The sequence below is a fragment of the Otolemur garnettii genome, unplaced genomic scaffold (assembly GCF_000181295.1).
Source record: "Otolemur garnettii isolate 467f Iridium unplaced genomic scaffold, OtoGar3 scaffold00002, whole genome shotgun sequence".
Lineage (NCBI taxonomy): Eukaryota > Metazoa > Chordata > Mammalia > Primates > Galagidae > Otolemur > Otolemur garnettii.
In genome coordinates, this window is record NW_003852397.1 from 25,461,674 (window position 1) to 25,472,926 (window position 11,253).

Below are 11,253 nucleotides of genomic sequence, written 5' to 3' on the forward strand. Positions count from 1 at the left end.
ACCAATATTAAAATCTGGTCACCCTAACTTTCAAGGAATCTTCACTAAAACTGCCTCCATTATAGTATAGAAAGTTTTAGTAAATTAATCTGCAAAGATGTATTAGATATAAACAATGTGCAAGTCCTTCATATAGCAAATAAATACATCATACAAAAGACACATACATACTTTATAGAAAAAAATTACAAAAAAAAACCTTGTTAAAACTATCAATCATTTTTAGATCACAGAGATGATTTATTTCTTTCCTTTTGGCTTACCTATAAACTTCTAAATAACTGTAACACCAATATCTAGACCAGGTATATTGACTCATCCCTGTAATCTCAGTACTTTGGTAGGCCAAGACAGGAGGATCACTTGAGGCCAGGAGTTCAAGACCAGCCTGGACAACATAGCAAGACTCTGTTGCTACAAAAAATTTAAAGAAGAATTAGCAAGGCATCTGATGGTGAATATATGTAGTCTCAACTACTTCAGGTAGTGTATACATATAGTCCCAGCTACCTGGGAGGCTGAGACAGGAAGATCACTCCAGCTTGAGCCTTAAATAAGCTATGATTGTGCCACTGCACTCCAGCCTAGGCAACAGAGCAAGACCCTGTCTCTTACACACACACACACACACACACACACACAATGGGGAACTTGGAAGTTCAAGGCCATTTCCCTATAATGACACCAGGCAGTGACTCCATTTTAGATTTCAGTCTGGGTCATTGCCCAGGCAGTGGAATGATAGAAATCTTATGAATATCAAGTTGTTGACTTATGCCAAAACATGGCATTCCCAAAGGATGTTCCGTCTAGAATCTGTGGGGAAATCATATACAAATCTCCTATTTACTCAGGCTTTCCAAAGAGGATAGAAATGTTTGTATGTTGAGGGGAGGGGACAAGGGCTGAGAGTGGATTTGCGGACTCCTAACTGTTCAGCCTGATTCCAAGCTTCTAAAAAAGAGCAGTAAATGAGGGTTTGGCTACCATTTGCTGACTATTGAAGCCAGCATAAACATTTACTTGAGGCTTTGTGGTTAGGTGCAGTAATTCCGATTCTGAAAAAAACAAACAAGACCACTGAAAATGTTTCTAAATAAAGGTAGGATGGAGGAGGTAGGCACATTTCCTTTGTTTTCTCCAAGTAAACAATACGGATTTTAGAAATGCAAAATGTGACTATCAGTGGTATTGATCCCTGTAAACTGTACAACTACCATATAAAAATATTATCAATTCATACCTTCAAAAAAGTCCATATACAGTTTTTAAACAGGCTACTTCAGTTCAAAAAAGAAAGAAAAAGATCTGTGTTTTCCTGTGGAAACAGGAACAAAGTCAAACCCTGCAAAATATTTAACGTTCTGCTATATAAAATATCAACTCCACATTCCTAAATAAAATGGCAAAGACACAACCTTTGTAGTTTGCTAGCCACAGGAATATGAGAATGATGATTCAGAGTAGAACCTGATGTTAAACGTAACTATACGATATTACTAATTACAGAGAAATTTTACCAATAAATATTTTGGTTGAGCACTGCTTTGTCATCTTTGCAAGTATTTTTAGTTGAAAGCAAGTAGCTGGGTAGTACACGTGGACATGGTTCTGATTTTTAAATATCTATTTTTACATTCTGGTCACTGGTTAGGTTTTCTAAACTCGATTCTTCAGAGCTAGTAATTTGGAAAGAATAAACCACAAGAACATTACATTAAGAAGCAAAGGATCTAACAAGGTCACCAACTCAGCTCAGCACAAAATTAACTTGGTGCTCACAAGTACTCACAAGACTAAGGATAAGCCCAGATAGTCACTCACTCCTGAGGAACACCTATGCAAATTGTACTAAAGCTATCATCTCTCAAAATATAGCAAGAGCTATCTGAAATTCCTTGTTTTGTACTTGCATAGTTATTTTTTGGTTGGCCTCCCTTCTGATTCAAATTTCCATAAATCTCCAAATTGGCTTCTTTCTATAATTCTTGGACTTAAATTTCAGATTTTAAATACACGTACTTGTTGCTGCAAAATACTCCATGGCAGTTCAAGTATTTTACACAAGTTAGCAAAAAATTTACTGAAATTCTAGCTTTGTTAAATGATTTTTCAATCACTTTTAATCTTTTTAAACAATCCCCATACAATTTACATCTCAAAGTTGATAGCTCAATTCATGCACAAATTTTCTTTCGAAGGTTTTTGCACACAATGCTGTTAACTACTTGGATTAGAGGTAAAAGATTAAGAGTTATGACTAGGTCTTTCTTAAAGAGGGATGTTTTAAAAGGAAAGGCGCTGTCCCCTCCCATTACTCTAAATGAGCAGGCTCTTGTTCTCAGAGATCCCTCTGCACACAAGACCACTACTGACTTCAGTGGGAATTCTGCCCAATAAGTGAGAAAGACAGGATAGGATTAAATTAGCCCTAAATCCACACCATTGTGGATGTTCCAAGCCATTACCACTTGTACAGTTCCCCAATAACCTCCAAAGTGATATCTGAGATTTGATGTTGGTTCTCAAATTGAATTACAGGAATCATCACTTGAGCTCTGACAGGTAACAGCAGAGTTCTTTAGAAGTTGTGTCAAACTCACTGCCTGATAGATGTACCAGGTAGGTCCTTATCACAAGTCAAGACTTCATTGCAACACAACCCCGTTAGGGGCTCCAATAGCAATCCAGTGATTTGGACTGCAAAGAGAAACCAAACAAGATTAAGCACCAAGAGTTCCCCAGTAAAACTTATTCAAAGCTTAAGGATTCTAAATTCCACCACCTGCAGCCAAGAAATTGACTCAATTTCCCTGAAGTGCTAAACGCAAAAAGGAAATGAGGCAGGCGACAGTCCAAAATGGTAGCTCTCAATACACTGTTATAAACAGAGAATATAGAAATAATGTATTCCGATAGAAGAATAAAAACAAGGGAAAAATAAAGAGAAGAAAATAAAAAATGAAAGGGAAATTGTGAAGGTCATTAAAAAAAAAAAAAAACCTTAACTGTAACAAGAGGGGCGAGACGCCTGGCACACACATGCTATTTCAGATGCAAGAAGTTCAAGAAACTGTAGATTTGATTCAAAGAATAGCTCCTCTAGGTCTCACCTTCTCTCTCACCCACCCAGGGTTCTTAAAAACAGGGGCAGCTGTGCGATGATGGAGAAATTCAATCAAAGGCATCCTCGGTCAGTAGGGAGGGCTGCATACAGAGACCCTTCCCAAAAATAACAGACTCTAAGCGGTAGCTCTTCTCACCAAACCTCTCTCCAAAAAAAACTTGACCTCCCGGGAGGTTAGCGATTCGGGATGCATAATGACTGACGTCTCACCGCAGACGTCCCGGCTGCCAGGGGCAGCGGCTCCGCCTGGGGATGGGGTCTCGGAACACAATTCCAACCCTGCCCGCCCAGTTAAGTTCTCCTCCTCGCCCTTCCCAGCTGCTCACCTAAAAATGCTCCCAGCTCCCAGCCCCCTGCCCCCAGCGCAAAATTAGAAAAACATGCTGTGTGGGGTGACATGGCCTGCGTGTCGGAATGGTAAGGACCCGAGCACTAAACGTGCGTCTCTCTCCGCTGCTCATAGACGGCGCAAGCAGCAGGCGGGTGCCCCGGCACTAGCCCACGCCGGGCCCGACCCGCGCCGCGCGTGGGGCTGGCGCGCTACCCTCGCCCAGCTCCCCTATTCCCCCACGCGCGCGGCCAGCCTGCGTACCCCGCTCCTAAACCATCCTACCAAAGGGCGACCCCGCGGCCGAGTCCCCGCAGGCACCGTGCCGCGGCCCGTGCGCTCCGGGGATGGAGCCGGACTTCTCCCGCTGCTGCTCCACGGGGCCCGGACGCGTGACTCTGAGCCCACGGTAGCCTAGGGGAAACGGCGCGGTCCTCACCATGCCCCTAGCCCTCCAGGCTCTGCCAGGACGCGGCCCCGACTCCCGGGAAAGAGGGAGAACGGGACTGCAGCGGAGCGGGAAAGGGGGAATCTGGCCTGGAGCAACAGGATCCAGACCCCGGGGCGGGAATCAGGCCGGGCCGAGAGCGGGAGGAAGAACGGAGGGAGCTACAGAAAATCCCAAAGCTGGCCCCCTTTCCCCGCCCCCACCCCCAGTGGGACCGTCCCGCCACCGCTTCCTGCCGGGGATCAGCTTCCCAGCAACAGCCTGAGCAAAAATCTGAGCCGCCCTGGCAGCTCCGCAGGGACTAGTCGCCCGGCCTGTGCAGCCCCGCACGCCTCCTCACCCCGATGCTGCGCCTCAGGAGCTCGCTCGCCACGGGGACCTGGCCCGCTCTGGTCCCTGCCGCCGGCCAGCGGCGCCTGCCTCCTCCCTCCGCTAGGTTTCAAATTGAAATTCCCTGGCTGGGGCCGTGAGAGGACTCGGCGCGCCGGCCCCGCCCCCTCGCAGCGGAAGCCCCTCCCGCGCCCCCGCCGGACGCGCCCCCGGCGCGGAAACCCCCGCGGCCGACCACGCCCCCGGAGCCCAGGCCACGCCCCCTCGTGGGCGGGGTCCGCTCCTGGAGGGATTCTCAGGCTGCAGGGTAACCCCCCTGTGAAGGGACCTATTTCGCCCTCTAGGCGCCCGGGATAATGACAGCTAAATCTTGTGTGCTAGGCGGTCTCACCTGCCAGTTCTGGCCTCAAATGTCCTCTCAACTTTTAAAAGTTATTTCTTCAAAGTGCTTTCACTGACTAAATCTTCATTGAGCTCATGTTCCCTGGTAGACGTTGGTAGGCCCTGGAAGTGCAGAGTAAGGAAAACTGAGTCTCTTTCAGAAAAAGTGCTTTCACAGAAAGGGCACTGAAAAGGAACCGTTTATTCTTCCCGTGGGAGGGACGGGAGGAGCTGGGGAAACCCCACAGAGAAAAGGCCTTTATGCTCAACCCTAAGAGTTGAGTAGGAGTTCTCCAGGCAAAGGCCTGAGAACCTGGATTGCAGAGCATGACATGGCAAAAGAGGAGTCTGGAAAGTTTGGAGCCAAATGAGGGAAAACCGGAGCATAGTGCGCGTACACACACACAGAGGATAGCCCAGGTTCTTTTCTTTAGTATAATTATGCAACTATGTCTCAGACTGAATTTATGTCATCTTTTCCAAATGCATGTCACACAGTGTCCAGCTCCCTGCATCCAGTAACAGCCACTTGTGCACTTTTTGTCATTTGCCTCTGCCCACCTTTAGTGAGGTCTTTAGTGATTCTATCTCAGCCAAAGTAAATTCTCCCTTTTTTTCTAAATCTAATATTTTCTAAAATTAACAATGACAAATAAAACCTCAGTAACAACACCTTATATGTGTGTGATGCTTTTCAATTAACAAACCACACTCACATACGTATTTTATAATTTGGTCCTCACAATAACCCTACAAAAAAAAGCAGGTCAGGGGGTGGTGCCTGCGGCTCAAAGGAGTAGGGTGCCGGCCCCATATGCCAGAGGTGGCGGGTTCAAACCCAGCCCCTGCCAAAAAAAGGGGGGGGGGGCAGGTCATTATCTCCATTAGGTCAAAGAAAAGAGAGTTGGTAGGAGGCCAAGGCAGGAGGATCACTTGAGCACAAGAGTTCAAGACCAACCTGGGCAACATAGCTAGAATCTGTCCCTGAAAAAAATAGAAAAATTAGCCTGGCATGGTGGTATGAACCTGTAGTCCCAACTGCTCAGGAGGCTGAGGCAGGAGGATCCCTTGAGCCCTGGAGTTGAAGGCTTCAGTGAGCTATTGTTGCACCACTCCACTCCAGGTTGGGTGACACAACAAAACCCTGCCTCTGAAAAAATAATAAGAATAACTGGAAATATAAATAATTTGCTAAAGTCCTTGTAGTGCATAATAATAGCCAACATTTACTGTGTGCTTTATATACTAGGTATTGTTCTAAGTTTCTTATGTGTGTTAATTTACTTAATCACAATCCCATATGCTAAGTACAAAAGTTAAATTTAAAAAGTGTGCTAATAGAGAGCAGAAGCCTGGTTAGACAGCAGTTCTGGTAAAGGAGACCTGGGAATTTTATGAGAAAATACTATAATATTATGAGCCTTGAGGCAGATTTACAATGAAACTAATGAAACTTACTTTACATTTGTAATTTTTTTATTTTACTTTGTATTTTTTAAAGAGTTACTAAAGTCATTTAAACCTTAGGGCCCATAAAACCTTGTTCTACCCCTGATGAAACCCTTTTAAAATGCTAATTAAAAGTAATAGCATAGGGTGACGCCTGTGGCTCAAAGGAGTAGGGTGCTGGCCCCATATGCCAGAGGTGGTGGGTTCAAACCCAGCCCTAGCCAAAAACTGCTAAAAAAATAATAATAATAGTAATGATAACATAAATATATACATAGTAAAATATAATGCACTTGGTTCATCATAGAAAAGGATATCCGTACTATATTATCTGTTAAAGTATATGAATCACTTTTTTTTTCTGAAACAAGGTCTCACTCTGTCACCCAGGCTGGAATGCAGTAGCACAATGACAGCTCACTACAGCCTTGACCTCCTGGGCTCAAGGGATCCTCCTGCCTCAGCCTCTCCAGTAGCTGTGATTATAGGCATATGCCACCACACCTGGCTAATTTTTCTACTTTTTGTAGAGATGGAGTCTTGCTATGTTGCCCAGGCAGATACATTTCTTTAAGCCACCTTTTAAGAAGAATGTTTTGTGAACATTCATCTGAACAGACGAATATTAATAATTAAATCTTACCCATAAATGAGTGGCCTTGATAATGTGGGAGCCAGCAAGAAGAAATGATTAGCCTAAAGAAATGATTAAAGGTGACCAAAATGTTGTTCTTAAATGTCTAAAGACTTGCACAGAAGAAAAATGAAATTCTATGTTTTAGACAGAGCCTTATATGAGCCCCACATTTCAGTGGAAAGGAGCAGATTCAGTGAGGATCTGGCAGGAACTGATGGCAGAAAAAGTAAGTTCTAGGAGCTATAAGGAAGTGAAGAAAACAGATGGGAGGAACACCATACTATAGAGGTGTTAGCAAACAACAGGTGGTAGTCCAGGCAAGCAGGGAAACCTGACAGGGAGAGAAAGAAGGCCAGAAAGAAGGACAACGTCCTGGACAGATGGTACCCAGAGACGTAGGGCAGGGTGAAATAGGGTCAGGACTAACCAGGTTGCAGTTCGAGGGCAAAACAATAAACCCCAGGAAAGTAGACTGATAAGAACAAGACCGCATCTTCCCACTAAACAGACTATAGTAACAGGCAAGGGACTGACACAGAGAACAAGACAAGAATCAAGATGCCAGACCTGAGAGTCATCACATCCAAATTTAGCATCATAGCCTCAATCCTCAGCACCATCTGCAAGCAAAGCTAATCTGGCAGTATGGACTAGAAATTTACCCAGGACCTCCTTAGTACCCAGACTCACTAACATGCCCTTACAGGCATGGCCCCTGAGAAAGCTGGATCTCACCCTAATGTTGATTAATTCCTTTACCTTTGTGCCTCCAGAGGGCCATGTCCAAACCAGGTGGAACAGCTCTGGGTTGAGAACCTGCCCTTCCTTCACATGGTGCATAGGCAGGAAGGCCTGACAGTGCCCTCTCCTGCTCTGTCTGATGAAGGCATTCTCAAGCTTCATCTTGAATGCTTGCCTTAGTTCCACTACCACAGTGACAAAAATACCACCTACATGACAGTAGGAGTCATTCTGTCACCTGGCCAATCTTTGGCACAGTTTCGGTTGGGCTACAAAACCCCAAAACTTAGTGAATTAATCATTTTATTGCTCATGATTTTGGGGGACAGGAATGCAAGCAAGCTTAGCATAATCACTCATCCCTGCTCCATGTGGTGTCAGCGGGGAGGTTCAACTGCAGATAAAGGACTTAAGGTGGCTGCGCTCATATGTGCGGCAGTTGGTGCTGTCCTGTCAGCTGGAGCACCTAATTTCTCTTCCACATGGACTCTCATCCTCTAGAGACCTTCCTCTCTTTCTCTTCCTCCCATTCTTCTTCTCTCCCCACCTTTCTCCTTCCACATGGCCTATCTGGTGGCATAGACTTCTTTGCATGGCACCTGACATATCAAAAGGATAAAAACAAAAGCTGTAAGGTCTGCAAAGCCTAGGCCCAGATGACATACCATATCTCTATGTCTTGTTCTGTTCATAAAAGCAAGTCCAAAGGCCAGTCACAATTCAAGGAGAGAAATTACAGACTTCACCTCTTGGTGGGAGGTGTGTAATATGTGTACAGCAATGGGAAAGCTGCTGGTAGCCATCTTTGTAAAGAATTCACCACAAACACCTGTTTTTCTAGTCTAGTATTAGAGTCTGCCCTCAAACAACCCTTCTCCTTTCCATCCGCAGTAACATTTTCCACAATTTTTTTTTTAATCAAAAACATCACAAGGGCTCCTTTCCTTCTAAGCCACAGGAAAGCATCTCCTTTTATTTTTGTTTGTTTGTTTTGAAACAGAGTTCTTTTTTTTTTTTTTTTTGGGCCGGGGCTGGGTTTGAACCCGTCACCTCCGGCATATGGGGCCAGTGCCCTACCTTTCTGAGCCACAGGTGCTGCCCCTTGAGACAGAGTCTTGCTTTGCTGCCCTCCATAGAGTGCCCTGGCGTCATAGCTCAGAGCAACCTCAAACTCTTGGGCTCAAGCGATTCTCTTACCTCAGCCTCCCAAGCAGCTGGACCTACAGGTGCCCACCACAACGTTCGGCTATTTTTAGAGACAGGGTCTCACTCAGACTGGTCTGTGAGCTCAGGCAATCTACCCTCCTCTTCCTCCCCGAGTGCTAGGATTGCAGGCATGAACCACCACACCCAGCAAAAACTCCACTTCTCCTTTTGAAAAGCCACTCCCAGCTATAGCTAATAACAGGTATAGGTATCTAAACTCTGCCAAATTAAACACAGTTGAAGTTGGAGTTACCACCCCCCCACACACACACACCTGCTTCATTTGGTTCAATGACAGAGAGAGAAAAAGGCACAGATGTGCTGGTTCCTTTACAGCTGGAACAGTCTCCACTTTTGCTCCCTGTGGGTGCATAGGGTCACTTGCATCCCAATAAAGATGCCAGAAAGGCTTCATTTGAAAGGAATGCAACAAAGGTATATTATCTCAGTTTAACAGTCTTAGTGGCATTAGGTACATACCTGTCCCTTGCTCCAGACATACAAAAATGATTAATACATTGTCCCTGCCATCCTAGAGTCCACAGTCTAGTAAATAATATATTTGGTAAAGGAAGTCAGGAATTCTGGGTCCTATCTCTGCCCTCAAATTGTCTTTACTACCTAACAGAGACTACACATGGTCTCTGCCATTTTAGAGTATAAATGAAATCTGAGGATAAAATGATAGAAATATGCAAATTTCAGGGAGTCTTATTTTATGCCAATTAAATTCAGTCAGGAACAAAGAACGCGTTTAGGAAAGTTTATAGTTTACTTTGATTCTCTTTATAAGTAAAGAAGGGTTATAAGGGCCCGAGGGTGTGCCTAACCGTCACTGGGCTTAGAGAAGTCAGGAGAGAAGCCCCCAGGCTCATTCATATACTTAGAGACAAAGGAGAGACTAAGGAAAGGGCGTGGAGGTTCATTTTGTATCAAAGTGTCCTACTATGGAGATGATTGAGACAGAACTGCAAACTTTAATAATAACAGATTGGCATGTGATCCACCCACCCTACTACAGGCCTGTGGTCAGCCGACCCGCAGCTGCTGAGCTCTTACTTGGTCAGGTGAAAGAGAAACATTGTACTTCCAGTGCCTCAGGATTGGGCAGGCAAAATGACCTTTAAGCAGTGTTATTGGACTTTGCTGGACAGATATAACCCCTCCAGAATACCATAAACAAGTTCTGATGAGGCTTGACAGTTGAAACCAAATTCTTTGAGCCCACTCTGAGGAACCCTGCCTGTGGGGCCTAATTTGTAAGTTTCCTCTAAAAGTGGCGGTAAAAACCCACCAACAACTATTATAGTGGCAGCAGAAGAGATTGCTGAATACAAGTACAAGAGAAAAATTAGACACATAATCCCTTGGATTGTATGGGGTTTGTTTGGGATATTTCTATAGCCCAGACCTAATTGGCTAGTTTGTAAAATAGCCCCTGGAAATAGTGGCGACAGTGGGATTGGAACTGGAATGTTGCTGTTTCTAAGCAAATTCCTCTACTTGAAAATGGACTGAGATGGGAGTGGTCCTTAGTTTATTCAAAACAGATGGGTGGTAGAAAGTTGGTATTAGCAAAGCATCATCCTTAGTTTGTGGTTCCCCAAAGCACACAAATGTGTTCTACTTATTGGAAATCACCTCGAAAAATAGGAATTTTAAGGTTGTGTGAAGAGAAAAATCTTCCTGGAGGATGCAATCACTGAAAAGAGAAACACATCCAATAATGATAAAGGACCGCTGGACCACAGGCTTTGTGAAGGTAGGAACTTTATCTGCTTTGGGTACCATTGTATTTTATTTGTAAACACAGCAGCTCCTGTAGGGCTTCTTCCACAAATATTTGTTGAAAGATTAAAACAGTGAACCTAATTGAAAATGGGCGATGTAACTTCTATTTCCTACAGTTTGACAGACCTAGTATTCAGAGGAAAAGTTCCAGGACATAGCACCTGAAAGTGATTAATGTTCTTTTTATTTATTTATTTATTTTTGAGACAGAGTTTTACTTCCTAACCCTCTGTAGAGTGCTGTGGCGTCACAGGTCACAGCAATCTCCAGCTCTTGGGCTTAGATGATTCTCTTGCCTTAGCCTCCTGAGTAGCTGGGACTACAGGCGCCCACTACAACACCTGGCTATTTTTGTTGTTGTTGCAGTTTGGCCAGGGCTGGGTTTGAACCCACCATCCTTGGTATTTCGGGCCAGCACCCTACTCACCAAGCCACAGGCACCACCCTGATTAATGTACTGGTTTTTTTTTTTGTTTTTTTTTTTGCAGTTTTTGGCCAGGGCTGGGTTTGAACCCGCCACCTCTGGCATAAGGGACCAGTGCCCTACTCCTTTGAGCCACAGGCACCGCCCATAATGTACTTTTTTAAATACATGGCTGAGCCTAGCAGAAATAGTAAAGTAATTGTAAGGGAACAGATGAGAAAGAGAAAATACCAAAAGATAAACAGGGGCTGAACCTACCACAGGCTTTTGTACACATTGATAAAGTTTCTGACGGTTTTAGAGCTTGGTCTTTCTTAGGCCACATTATTAGGAAGAAGACAGTTGGATCTGAAAATCAATATGTTTGTGAGTAAATACACAAAATGAACTT

At 44.5% G+C, this 11,253-nt stretch overlaps 1 protein-coding gene across 1 annotated transcript in view; it reads right to left on the reverse strand.

The window, feature by feature from the left end:
- The window catches only part of EPB41L2 (erythrocyte membrane protein band 4.1 like 2), a 213,720-nt gene extending 209,340 nt beyond the window's left edge, over positions 1–4,380 (reverse strand). The window contains 1 exon segment of the mRNA XM_023513481.1: positions 4,244–4,380. The gene's annotated coding sequence lies outside the window, so the exon portion shown is untranslated.
- Positions 4,381–11,253: the final 6,873 nt, after the last annotated feature.